A 13,608-nucleotide genomic window follows, 5' to 3' on the forward strand; every position below is an offset into this window, starting at 1 on the left:
AGCTATTCAGCCTTTTCAGGCTGCAACAAAAGCCTCTCCAGGCACACAAAGGCGAAGAGCAGAAGAGAGGCCCGGGCTTAAATAAGAGCCACCTGCCAGGGGCCCGTGCCCCCCATGCAATCGGGGCGCTGACCCCCGGCCAGTCCCGCTGCGCAGAGCCCATTTCCCAGCAGCAAAAATATTCTTGGCACATTGATTTCAAGGAGGTGAACCTCTGAAGCGGGTGCCCAGGAGCAGTGCCCTGGATGCTGAGGGAAGGGCCACCAGCACGGTGGGGCCACCGGGGACGAGTGCGTAGGGAGGGGACGGGGAGGTGGCAGGCAGGAGGGGGCTATGAAACTCATGGGAAAAGTCAAAGCAGGTAAATGGCAACAAGGCAGCAGCACGAAGCATCCCCGCTGGCTCACGGCACCAGCAGCAGGCTAGAGCTGGTGTTTAATGAACAGAAATAAATAGTTTCAGCTTCACATATCTGAGAAAAACAAAATTAGGGGCCTATTCAGTCCCAGGTTTTTGTTTTGGGATCATCCTCTTCTCCCCATACGTCAGAAGCAGCACCAGGTTTTGGTGACTCACCCGATGCTCGACTCTCCAGGAGGCACCAGGGCTGGCGTTAGGAGCCAAGATCAGCCCAGGCACTAGTGATGGTTAGCAAGGCCCTCGTGTCCTGTCACACAGGGGGATGTCCCAGGGGGTCGCAGGGAGCAGACCTGGCTGGAGCGATGGAGCCACTACCCTGGCGAGGACTTCCAGGACCTCCCCGTGAATCCAACGGGGAGGAAGAGGGTCGTCATGGCCAAAATGCCCCAACGCAGCCCAGCCCTTCCTACGGGCATCCGAGATGTCACTTCCCACCAGGAACCACCGCAAAGCCGGGCTGGGAGGTCTGAGCCGGGAAGGGACCGGCTGACTTGGGGCAGGCAGAAGCTGCAGCCCAGCTCCGGATGGAGCCGCTCCGGGGGGGATGCTCAGAGACCCCTCTCTGCAAACTGAACCACCGCATCCTGCACACCTCTGCTGCAGCCCCCGCGGCCTTTTATCCGCACAATACAAAGCAAAAGGAAAATAAGAAGCCACAGGAGGGGCAGATATCTTCATGAGAGACACGGCTGTAGCCAGCGGATCTGCTCCACACACAACCCCTTTACTGCCGCCTCCTTGCAAAGCTTCGGGGCTGGGGTCAGCTCCTCCTCCCAACCCCTCCCCAAGCCCCATCCCTCGCCAGATTTCCTACCAGAGCTGCTGAGCTTGTGAACAGAAAGGTGCACATATGTGCTTTTATGGTAGGAAGTGGTTGATATTCGCAGGCATGATTAACACAGAAGCAAACACTAACATAAACCATTAACTCAGCACTGACCTATGTCCTTTGCACTTCTCTCCCCACAGGCACAGCTTGAAAAAAACCCTTATTGCCGCACTGGCCGCCTCTGACAGCCCTCTGCACCACAGCCAGGGGCTTTCCCTCGCACGTCAGACAGACGGACCAGCTCAGGCTCCGTCATGCAGCCCGCAGACAGCACCAGGCGCTCAAAGCATCTTTTTGGGTCCCTTGCTCCATCAGCCTCACAGCAATCCTGGGGACAACCCTGCCCAACCCTGCCATTACCTCCAGCCCCAGGGACAGCTTTAGGGGGATTGCCCACGCCTACATCCCAGAACTGCTTACTTTTAAGCTGGAAGTGATTTAGAGGAGAGGCTTGGACCACCCAGACCCACACCTGCAAGCAGAGGAGACATGAAGCCCTGCCAGAAGCCCCACAAATACCCGCTGCTTCCCAGCAGCCCAACCTCACGCTCCTGGGCTCACACTCTGCCCAAAAATGAAGTTTCTCAGGACTCGGCCCATGGGCAGGACCCCCCACGGGACAGACAGGTGGCTGCCACCCCCTCCCAGCCCAGTGATCCTGCCTGCTGCCTTTCAACACAGATGTTAGAGCAGTGTAAATAAAGTATATCTATTTAAAGAAAAAAAAACCAAACAAAAGAACACAAAACACAAAGCCGCATGGAGGCCAGCCTCTCTTGAAGCACCATTCATTCCCAGCACTGGAAGCGGTATGGCCTCGAGGCGTGTTTCTTCCACCAGTGCCAAGCCTGAGGAGGGTTTCATTTACGTGCCCTCGAAGCTCGGTGATGACAGCACGTTTTGCACCGTTCTGCCCTTTCCTTGGCTGTTTGTTTAGCAGTTTCACCCTTGTCATGGGCTTTGTCACCACCAGGGCACAGCAAACACCTCCCCGAGACGAGGCCAGGGATGCACACCCCAGCTGTGGTGCCCCATGCACCCCAGAGTTGACAAGTCCCCCGATCCAGGGGCAAGACACGGAGGCGGCAGCTCTGCCTTTGCCTGGCAATCCCCGCAAGGCTGCAGAAAGGAGCATCCCCCCGGCAGCCGGGACGCAGGACACGAGACCTTGGAGGCTCCCAAGTGGTGCCAGTCTAAGGGGATGGCATTGCTCGCACCCGCAGGGTGAACCTGCGCCAGACATTACGGCCAAAGCAGTTTGGAAGCTGCCAAGGCCTGGGGGCTGGGACCGTGGCTCTTCCCTGCACGAGATAAACAGCTCCCATGCTGGGTGGCTACCGCTTTTGTTGACAGAGGGGTTTGTTTTGTGCAGGGGAAGGCCAGGACAGGAGCAACACGGGGATTTCATAACACGCCTTTGTCTGCATGGGCATTCAGCAAGGCAGGGGCCCCGCGGCCACCAGCCACCCTCCTCTCTCCACCTCTCACACAGCGAAACAGATATAAAGCCTCCAGCTCCATCAGCTCCGATGCACGAGTCCACCTCCGGGGATGCACAGGGCAGACGGTGCTCCGGCACGCTTGGGCAGGGAGAGGGGCTGCTGCAGCTGACCCACAGCAAGGTGTGTGACAAGGAGGGATGCTAATGAAGGGGCAGAGGGAAAGGGGAGGATTGCACCCCGCTGGGTGATTAAGAGCTGTTCAGCAGCACGCATCACCCACCACCCTCTCTCTCCTCCGCCATCTCCCCCAAACACCCCCAGGCAGAGCTGCTCACCGAGAGCCGGGGCCGCTCGTGGCTCTCGCTCGTCGCAGCCACCCTGCCCCAGTGAGGCCGTCCCTGCACCCCAGGCTGCTCTACTCCTCCTCCCACCGCACGGCTGTTGCGCATCCCCAGCGCCTAACAGGACCTGCAGAAGAGCTGGTGGGACCGCCCGTTTGCAGTGAACCCACCTGGGTTAAGAGCCAGGCAACACTCCAGACTTGAGACCCAATACTACCCTACGGTCATACGCTCCCACTTTACCCACCACGGCAGTTAGTGTTTTAGGGGAAATCCTGGACCTTGAAGCAATGCAATGAAAGGCCGAGAGCCTCCTGCCACCCTGCAAGCCCGAGGGACCGAGCAGGGCGCTCTTCCTCCACCAGCCCCTCCTCCCTCCGCAGCAGCCATCCCTAAACTCTTTCAGCCGGGAGAAAAACACAGTTGCGTTTCTATTTAAAAAAAGCCTTTCTTTGCATCCTGCTGGCACCTCATTAAAGCTCTCAGGACACGGTGACTATTATTAGCTCCCTCCAGGCTTTCGGCAGCCCCAAGAGCCTCCGCGGCACCTGTTGGCAGCAGCCGCACGGCCGCAGAGCCCGGGAGCCTTGGCGAAGCCCAGACGGAGCCCAGACCACCAGCGTCCCGGTCAGCACTGTAACCTCAAAATACCTCAGCCAACAAGCGTGCAAAACTCATCACGAAGCGCCTGGGTGCACGTGCCTCCGAAAACACCATCAGAGGAGAAACCTTCTCCCCTTGGGCATTACCGAGAGGGAAACGCCAGTCTCTAGAGGCTGCTCCCACAAAGAGGTTCTGCCCAACAGAAAACAGCACAGAGCACGGGGTCGACAGGAGAGGTTTTACGCTCTTGCATCTTTTCAATAAACAGCGAAAACACATGCGCTCTGGGACAGACTCACTGATCTTCCCTTGGATGCCCAGTACCCCACTGCTAGACAGTGTTTACCAGCAGGCTCCTCAATTTCTTACCAAATACAACAGACAGCAAGTGCTTTGGACACATTTTACCTGTTAGATTAGAATGGAAAGGGGATAAAAGGATAAAAGCAGGGACATTTAAACAAACTAACAAAAAACCCTACTCCTGCAGCTACTGCTGCTCCCCCAGCAGGCCGGGCTGTTCACCTTGGGCATTCCCATACCCAGCCTTTAAAAAGAAACCTCACCTGACAGACAGCCTTACAGACACCGGCTCATCCTGGGGTAGTGTTAACCGGGGTCCCATGGGAAGCGGAGGCAGCCCCGGGGCACGGGGTGGGCAGGGAGAAGCTGCTCTCTCCGGGCTGGCTGGGGGCTCCCAGGTTTTGTATGAATTTAAGCTTTTTCAATCCCACTTATTCACGAAAAGGGCTTAGGGCCGGGGGGAGCCAAAGAGCAGACAGGCCAGCCTTTGTGCGGCTCGGCTGCCCGCCCACCCAAGGGCTCCAGCAGCCCCGATGTTTCCCCGTGCAGCCCCTGCAGCAGGCTGGAGCACGCTGGTAAGCAGCAGCGCTGGCATCGCCAGGGCCCCTGTGGCCCCGCTCCCCTCCAGCTGCCCCTGCAAAGCCTGGAGCAACGCCTCGAGTCAGCAGAGCCTCCGTTTCCTAAGCAAGAGAGAGAAATTAAGTCTTCAACAGCCCATATGAACATCACCCCCCACCTCTCCCACAGTGAAGTTTAAGGCTCTTTCCAAGGCTGCTGGGAGAGTTTGGATTCGAGGTGGGTACAAGATCTAGATGTTCATCGCTGGTTAGGAGTTAAGTCACTAAAACCCTTGAGGCATCACCACCATGTCCCAGCTGAACCCCCCTTCCAGTGACGTTCGCCTGGTTGTTTCAGTGCAGTCTTTGGGGAGAAAGAATCATGAAAGGGATGTTTTGGTAAAAGCCAGAGGTACTTGACCTGCCAAGCACAGGCTGCCCTTACTGTCAGAGCCCGGCAAAACTGAGTTAACTGGCTACACCGAGAGCAGCCAGAAAACTCTCCTTGCTCTCATCAGCTGGACCCCCCAGGTCTAGAGCCCTCCCTGCCCCGCAGTTCCTCGAGGTGAAGCCCAGAAATAGGAGTATCAGCCAAGAGCACTGCACGCTGAGGCACACGGAGAACATCATCTTCCATGAACTCCAGACTGGAGGGCACGAGCCATAGACCTGCTGCGAAGCTCCCGGGGAGCAGCTCCAGCTCCCAGCCCTCCTGCCTTGCAGCCACCGGGTAGGCACTGGAGCTGCTGCTCAGCAGCATGCAAAGACCACATTTTAACCCATTTATAAACTCCTCAGCATCTTACTCACCCAGGCTTCATCAGCCCAGTATTTGCATCTCTAACAACACGCACCCGAGGCTGGGCTGGTCGTCTCCTCCAGCAGCAAGGAGCTGGGGAATAGGAGCACCAGGACACTTCCAAACCCCCCAGGGCTTCCTTGGAGCACTTCCTTGCTGACTCCCACCACCCACGGAGCACCTCACGTCCTGGCAGGGACCTGCTCTTTATCAGTGGCTCTTCCTCACAACAAAAGATACTGGGAGATTCTTCCCCGAAGTGGAATAAGCAGGGTGGGAGGGGAAACAGGGAGGGAGATGTCAGCAGTCCTGCTCCAACATAAACACACAGACCCTCACGCTGGGAACAGGGTTGTTCCTTGCAGGGAAAAGCACTGAGGACAAAAGCAAAGCCCTCGGGAAGCCTCTGCCGAGTTCCTAGGCCAGCAAAGGGGGAAGATGTCCTCTCTGGGAGCCCAGGCAGGTGCCCGGTCAAGGGCTGCAACACCCCCAGGCTCCCCGGCACAGCCGTGCCCCCGCAACAGTGCTGCTCTGCCCACAGCATGGGAGGTACCCACCCAAAACCGCCAGATTCGCTGCTCCAATGACTTCCAGGAGATAACCCAGGTTTAAACTTCCTGGCAAGCCTGCCCTTCCCAGCACCGCGGCAGAGCCACTTATGCAAGAGCCGCCTGGGTTTTCTTAGCAATCTGCCCAGCGCAATGGGCAGCGAGGTTGCGAAATGGCTGAAGAGGAAGAGAGACTCATACCAGAGCCTGGAAGGGACCGGGCTGGCGGGAGGAAGCTGTTACAGGCAACGATGGCTCCCCCCCCCCGGCCGTATCCCAAAGCAGCGGCTACAGGAGCTGCGGGGCCACGTGAGCCAGTGCTCTGCGGGTGACGGGGTGCTGACACCCGCAGCGGGGCTGCCTCCGAGCGAGCACAGCCCCTGCGTTTTGCTAAAACAAGTGGAAATATAATACACTAGAACTATTCTGAAGCAGTCTTAAACACTGAGCTGGTAGATGCAATAAGGCTGTCATTACTACTGAAAATAAAAACATATCCCTGTTACCAGACCAGCTCCCTGCTTTTTTTTTTTTTTTTAAAGTAGGCTGAGGATAACATGCATATTTTCCCATTTGTTTGGATCTGATTGCATGTGCTTTCCCCCCCAGCCCAGCCGAGATGCCCGGGATGCCATCCCCATTTCTGAGCAGCACCGCCTGGACCCGGCTCCAACCCATACCTATGGGCGCGAGAAGCGACGAGCTGCGGCTACCGGAATTGTAAGCTGACGGGATGCGCTGCCAAATTTCCACAGCAGTCCCAGCTTGTGTTCCAGCCGCATTTCCCTGAAAACTCACATTTGGCAGGAGGTCCAAGACGCCTTTCAAGAGGCTGCCCTAGCTCGGTGCCGCGTACCAGGGCCAGAGGACGCCGGGAGGACAGCAGACGGGAAGAACTGCTGTGCCGTTTCTGAACGCTCAGCAGAAGATGCTCCCACCCGTGTCTGCCCCACAGAAACCCAGGAGGTGCCGTACCCCTTGGGACAGGGACAGCACAGAGTCCCGACCTGCTGTTACACAGATATGGCCTGTTCCAGCACAAGAGGCATATGGCAACGACAACCCTAAGCCCAATTTACCCCCCAACTCTTCTGGGGCCAGCAGAGCTGGAGAGGTTGAATTCAAGAGGAGCACCCAGGGGAACTGGCTGCAGCCAGAAGCTCACAAAGCGAGGCAGCAAAGTTAATTATGATGATGAAGGAAATGAGTCCATCCCTCCGCTGATCCCAAATCTACAGCCCAAACCGGATAAGGATATCTAGCGAGAGCAGAGCTGCAAAGTCCCAGCCTGGCTGGGCGCCCCAGGAACATTTAGATCTGGGTTTGCATTTTGAACTTTATCTCTAGTTTAAGCTACAGCTTGCTGGACAGCCAGGCACATAATCACATGCAGCCCTGACGCCAACAGCTTAAATAATCTCATTACATATGACGGCAAACGCCATGCCAGCTGCAGACAGCTTGAGCCAACGTGCTCACCTGCCCTCTCTGCTGGGAGAGCGTACTTTGTCACAGCAAAGCGGTGCACCGACGTAACACCCTAATTCATGGGAAGATGCTGTTGTCCTCCCCGGCAGCATCAGCCTGAAGACAGAGCCGCAGCGAAGCTCTGCGTGCTCCCAGCAGTGCTCAGAGAACAGCCACACTGGTACCCCGTCCTGTATCCCCCTCCCGACGGCAGGTACTGTCCCAACACCCTCCAAACGACAGCATCTCCAGCAAAGCTCCTGTTTCAGGTCCTCTCAGGTCAGGGGGATCTACCAGCACTCACAGCCATTAGTCCCTTCCTGAGACCATGAAGGAAACATCGAGTTAATGCAACCATTAAACCTGCCGGTTGCTATAATCCCTACCTCAAATTGGTAAGATCTTAAAAGGCTGAAATCTTTGAAACGACTCAGCCACGAGGTACAAAGAAACAACAGCTTAAAAGGTTGTTAAAGCTCTCTGCATTCAGACTCGCTCTTGCATGCCCTGCTCTAACCCCCGCACGCTGCTCTCTGTCCCCTCCGTCCGTAGGGGAACCGGCCATAGAGATGTCAGCCTTCTCCAAAATAAGCCTCCAGGCACCAGTCACGCACACAGTCCTCATGCCAGCCAGAGCTGAAAGGAGAATATATTTTAGCATCCTGCAGCCATGAAAGACAAGGGGCATCCACGGAGGGGATGGGACTCACTTTCAGTGGGATACGGGTCTCAGGGGCTTTTAAAATCCAACACCAATGTCACGACCAGAGATGACCACGGTGCTCAACAGCTCTGGACCACGCTGAAACGCTGACTCAACATGACTGCCTGGGCTCGAAACAGGTTTCTTGGGGAGCAGTCAGGTAAAACTGTGTTCCCGCACCAACCTCCAGAGCTGGTGGAGGGATCACCCTGGTCCTTGCGGATCCACCCCTCCACACCCTCCCTCCTCCAAAACCAGCCTGCAAACTCAGCCGGGTCCTGAAGACCCTCTCCCAGTTCCTGCCTCACCTCTGCCGCCTGCACCCCTGCCCACAAAGGGGAGAGGAGCTGAACGGCACGGGGCAGGCATGGGGCTGCCTGGGGGCATCTGGCAAAAGCAGGGCCCCAAGAGCTGGCCCGTGCCGGGCTGCGGCAGCCGTCCTCGCCTGCTGCAGACAGCCCCGGCGCGGCGGAGGGGAGGCAGCACGTTATTCTTGGAAACCAGGAGGTGAGGTCATGCTGCCTGAATGCTGCAACTTGAGGCCAGACGCACGGGGCCAGTTGTGCTTGGAGAGGAGCCTGACTTCTGCAGCAGGTGGCCGAGCGAGGGCCGTCTGTGGGTCGGGAAGGCGGTTACGTTCAGAGCTAGCAGGAGGAAAGGGTTTCTTAACGAAGGAGGGCTCTTTCCTCCCAGGGTCTCGGCAGAGAGTGCAAACCCCAGCAAAGGGATGGGTTTTAAAATAGCATCAGCTACTGCCTCTGCTGCAAAGCCCTCGGACCACCCCAGTGTGGGGCACGTGAGCCCACCATGAAGGCTCAGGAGATGCCAGATGCCAAACCCAGAGCCACGCTGCTCCCCGTGCCGAAGGGACAGCCAAACGGCCGCTTCCGACCCGTCCACTCCTCCAGATGCCTCCCACGTACCCGCGCCGCCCTGCAAGCCCGACAGGAGTTCATTCCATCGGATCCCAGAGCACATCCTGGAGGTTTCTGAGAAGAGAGAAGTCACCAATTCTGTCTTTCAGGCTTCCTAGGCAGGAACTTTCTGGGAGTTTTCATCACCTGTGCCTACCCATCGTCCAGCAAAGGCGCTAGGAGACCTGGCTCTCAGTCTGCACAGCTTCAAATTATTATTTATACAGTGCTTTAAATGCTTTAGAATAGGCAGCACGTGTCTGACAAAGCTCAGTGCCAGCTCTCCTGCTCACGACCTGGAGGCAGAGCCAGCACCTCCGCAGCCCGGCAGACAAGCGCTGTCCTCTACACCGGGCTTTCCCGACGCACGCGCGGGCAGATGGCAGAAACCTCGCTGAAGGCCAGCGGGAGCTCAGTGTGAATGAGAAATTAAGCATTTTACCTGGCTGTATTTGGCTATTAAATCACACACACGGGGGCCGTATTTTCGTCCTGCGGGACGGCTGCCCGTGAAGGATTCATCCCGGAGCGAGCAGCTCAGCTCCTAAGCCCGGTCCCGCTTCTGACGGGCTGCAAGACCTTCAGTAAATCACTGCATCTCAGTTCCCCACCTCTGAAAACATGGGAAACACCAATCTTCTTTTGCAAGATCTATGACTGATGGCATTAGGTTATTATTAAGAGGAAGAACCCTACCACTTCCTGAGCATGTGCCAAAGCGAAAACGAAGCCCCTGCTCCCAGGCCGTTATCAGTCCATCTCAGTCGTACGTTTGCCTACTCAGAACATGCAACGTATTTTGAAGAGATTAAGGCAAATCCTAAATTGTTCAGACAAACTCAAACCCCAAGTCAGTAGACTCCTTTGGTCAATGAGATAATAAACCGCTGCCTTGGAAAAGTCCCAGTGATGTCGCTGCACTTTCCACAGCTTTTCAACCATGGCTTGCACAGAAGGCCACAGCAAAGACGTTTCTGGTTATATAAAATACATGGTAGAGTTTAAAAAAAAAAATTCCCGCCACTGAGAGAGGAGCAGAAGTACAGCAGACACGCAGCGAGTTGTTTCCCAAGAGCGTGAGCCCAGGGTCTTCATCTACGCCACCATTCAGGGGTTATTTTGCCAGCTGGGTTCCTGGGGGACAAAGCATTTGATCTCAAATGAAGCTGCAGGAAGACACGGGAAACAGGGTGCTTTGCTCCTCTAAACATCTCCGTAAAGAACCCTAGCCATGACGGCAGAGAGAGCACGAGGCCACCAGCGACACGAACACGCTCATCCACAGAGCTGCTCAGTTATCAGCTACGAGACGCCTGCCCTACTTCCACGACAGGCATCTCACAAGAATAATAAACTGCAAAAGTACTGGGCTCCTTCCTCCTTCTCCATCAGAGGAACCATCGGTCACAGATTATCTGATGAGGCTGAGAGCGAGGCTGAGAGTGTTTCGCAAACGTGCCCCGAAGCACCAGGGATGCTCCAGAGACAGGGCCGCCAGAGAGAGGGCAAGCTTCCAAGCAGTCTCCGCAGCCCTGCGAAGCTCTTCCAAGCTCACCAATCCAGGAGAGGATTTCCTGCTTTGAAGTTGGGGTTAGGAGTGAGGCTGGTTAATTTGTTTTAAAGGAAACCTGTTCCACTAAGAGCTCCATCAAGCGACGCGTACAACAGAGAAAAACTCACCACCCGCTATTACTGGCCCCCGCTCTCCGGTCTGGCGTACCTGCGACTTCCTCGCCGAATTAAGAGAGCCAGCCATCAACCTAGTATCTTGCCTAAAGATTAGTCTTAAAAGTGGAATTTGCAGTAGGCGAGACAGACCTCGCTCCCAGCCCCACCGTCGCAGCCTGCGTCACTAATGCCAACAGCCTGACCACAACGAACAACGCCAAGTCAGGTCTGCAGTGACCTACATACAGCAGGCTTTACAGAAATTACAAGCCTAATTTTGCCTAATAATAAATCACACCAAGGTACAAGGAAGAAAGGGGTAAGAAACCATCTAGACCTTGCATTTCAGTTCCATTCATCACCTCTCCATGGACTTTATGTTCCCACCCTGCAGAAAATCACCGCACATCAAACAGGGTCGAGTCACGGGTGACTGGGACCGTCGGTGGCCTGCTTCCCACCAGATAATTCAGGGATGCCACACTTCAGGTACGGCTCGATACCAAAAAATAAAATAAAATTGGGGGTGGGAAACTAGCAAAATAAACAATAGTGATCTATACGAAAAGTAAAGGAACATCTGTTTTCACCTAGGTACTACACCGCAAATAAAACTACCATCCATCAACTCGTACACATTTTATTTAATGATGCATCTCTGCCATGGACTATTGCATTTAGAAGGAGGAGAAAATTGGCTGCTGGAACGCTGTCTCCAAGCTCACACTCTCCCGGAGCACTGAAAAATTCACTTAGGGCCAAGTGACTCTCAGCAAAACCCTAACCTAAATGCATCTCTCGGTTTGGGAGAAAGAGGTTTAACAACATAATAGTTGCTCGAGACCCAAGAGGAAGCACAACATAACCAGAAGACACCATTAATATCAGGGAGAGACACAATTGTTCCCCTCCAGTGGAAGACTGCATTATACAGGATTTTGGAATAGTAAATGTAAAGAGCAATGTTCCAAATGGAAAGGTTTGCTGCACAACCAAAGCAGGCAGCACAGAGAGATTTCAGCTGTGGCTTCTGGCGACGGGCCATCAGGATTCTTTTAAGCATCATCTGAAACATGACAACTCGATGCAATCAGTTCTGCAGATACTGCTTTAGGTCATCTTTCCACACTGATGCAGCCCATGAGTAATTCGGATCCAAATACCTCTCCGCAGGTCTCTAACAGAGACGTTATCCCGGCTGGTAACGTCAGAGGAGAGGATGAAGTCAGCTCGCATTGCGTCTAGGGCAGTCACCCCCGCCGAGTTTGGGCTCGGCAGTTCAGTCCAAATACAATCATCAAATAACCCAAGCCTCTAGCTCACACTCACCGGGGCAAGCTGGGTACACACCGGCTCGTCCAAGAGCCCAAACTCACAGCGTAGCAGTTTTTAAGGGGCTGGAAGGAATCACTTACAGTAGCAGCTGTGCCGCCCTTTGAAAAGCCAGAGATGCGTCCAACCGCTCAGCTAAACTCTTCTCTCCCGGCAGGGACGTGTGAAGAGGCCGGGGCAGGGGACAGGGAAGATGACCAACGCTTTTCCAAAACAGAGATACAGCGTCAAACATACCTCACCCTCCAAGAGCCGTGCAGACGCTCTGCACCACCCTCCTACGTTACAACGCAAAGTCCTGCGCTCCAAGAGGCTTTTCAACGCGGCCAAGGAACCAACATGACTCGTGGCAGTAAATCCTGACCCCATCTGCTGCACCGCGCTCGGGTATGGGCAGGGTAACGGCACGAACCCCAGGCCCCAACCGTCCTACCCGTGCTGGGGCAGAGAGGAACCGCTGGCGTTCGGTCTCCTCTGTCACCCTTCCCCTTTCAGGGCTGCAAAAGGGAAGTGCTGGCATCTGCGCTTTAAATACTGGAGTCAACTGCAGAAGCGAGGAGGAGCCCGTCTGTCAAAACAGAAGAGGATTTCACTGATTTCCAACCAAACGAGATGACAATACATGTCGTCTTGGAGTACAACGCGGTGCTGCTCATGAGAAATGCCTGCGCTTCTGGAGGAAAAGTCAAACTTTTATTGTTCAACTGACTCCCCCCTCCTTAACCGCAGCAGTTCGGCACCGTCCCGCACTGACCCCACCACCTCCACGGCACGACTTCTGACTCCAAAGCCACTTGTTCATTCATTCATTCAGGTTAGGAATCCCAGATACCAACAGATGGGCAGCTCTAAAACCAAAAGAGGTGGGGGTTATGGATTTACGTGGGGTTTTTTTAGCCTTCACAGTTCTCAGGGTAACGCCGAGGGTTTGAACAGCTCATGTGTGGGCACAAATTGCATCGATGCTAGAGAACACAGCGCTCCCGCCGAGCAGACTGCCTGTACCCGCATGACCCTGCGCCGCGCTTGGCATGTCGTGAATCCATGCAAACTTCCCGAAGTCCCTCCGGCAGGGAGACGCGCTCCCCGCTTCGCTCAAAAAGCTCATTTGAAAACAAGGAAACCGTCGCATCGCCTAGCGTGAGCTAAAATACACCTTTGCAGCCGCTATTTATCTACGCATCTTTCCAACAGAAGCAAGTTACGGACAAGGGGTAAACACACCACCACCGAAATATTCCCCATCTGAAGCGGGGGACGACAGCCCCCCGATATTACACGCCGTTTCGTACAGCCAGAGCCAGGAGAGACCTGCCATCGAACAGGGACACCCGGGCAAGCTGCCTGCATTCACGCAAAGCGCTACGAGCGGCTCCGCGCAGGGGACCCCGCGTTTTGAGATGCAAACCCCGTGGGGTGACTCCGGCCAGGCCGAGGGCTCCTCTCCGCTCCGGACCCCCCAGGTGGGCTACCGAGATGTCATTTCGCTTCGTTTCACATTAGAAAGCTGGAAAGCCACGTCTGGGTGCTCTTAACAGGGAAAAAAATGAATTAAAGCATGGCGGGACGGACGGGCAGCAGCCGGTTCCATTGTCCCGGCCGGCTCCGCCGCACGCCCCGCTCCCGGTCACCGCTGTCGCTGCCCGTTTTCCCGCGCCCGAGCCCCCCCTCCGGGACCCCCC

The 13,608-nt window shown here is 55.5% G+C and overlaps 1 protein-coding gene across 1 annotated transcript in view; it reads right to left on the reverse strand.

Moving 5' to 3' along the window:
* Nucleotides 1-13,430, reverse strand: part of MAPKAPK2 (mitogen-activated protein kinase-activated protein kinase 2) — a 26,031-nt gene extending 12,601 nt beyond the window's left edge. The window contains exon 1 of the mRNA XM_009327342.1: nt 13,335-13,430. The gene's annotated coding sequence lies outside the window, so the exon portion shown is untranslated. The remainder of the gene's footprint in view (nt 1-13,334) is intronic.
* Between the last annotated feature and the right edge of the window lie 178 nt (nt 13,431-13,608).

Source organism: Pygoscelis adeliae, unplaced genomic scaffold (assembly GCF_000699105.1).
Source record: "Pygoscelis adeliae isolate BGI_AS28 unplaced genomic scaffold, ASM69910v1 Scaffold197, whole genome shotgun sequence".
Taxonomy (NCBI): domain Eukaryota; kingdom Metazoa; phylum Chordata; class Aves; order Sphenisciformes; family Spheniscidae; genus Pygoscelis; species Pygoscelis adeliae.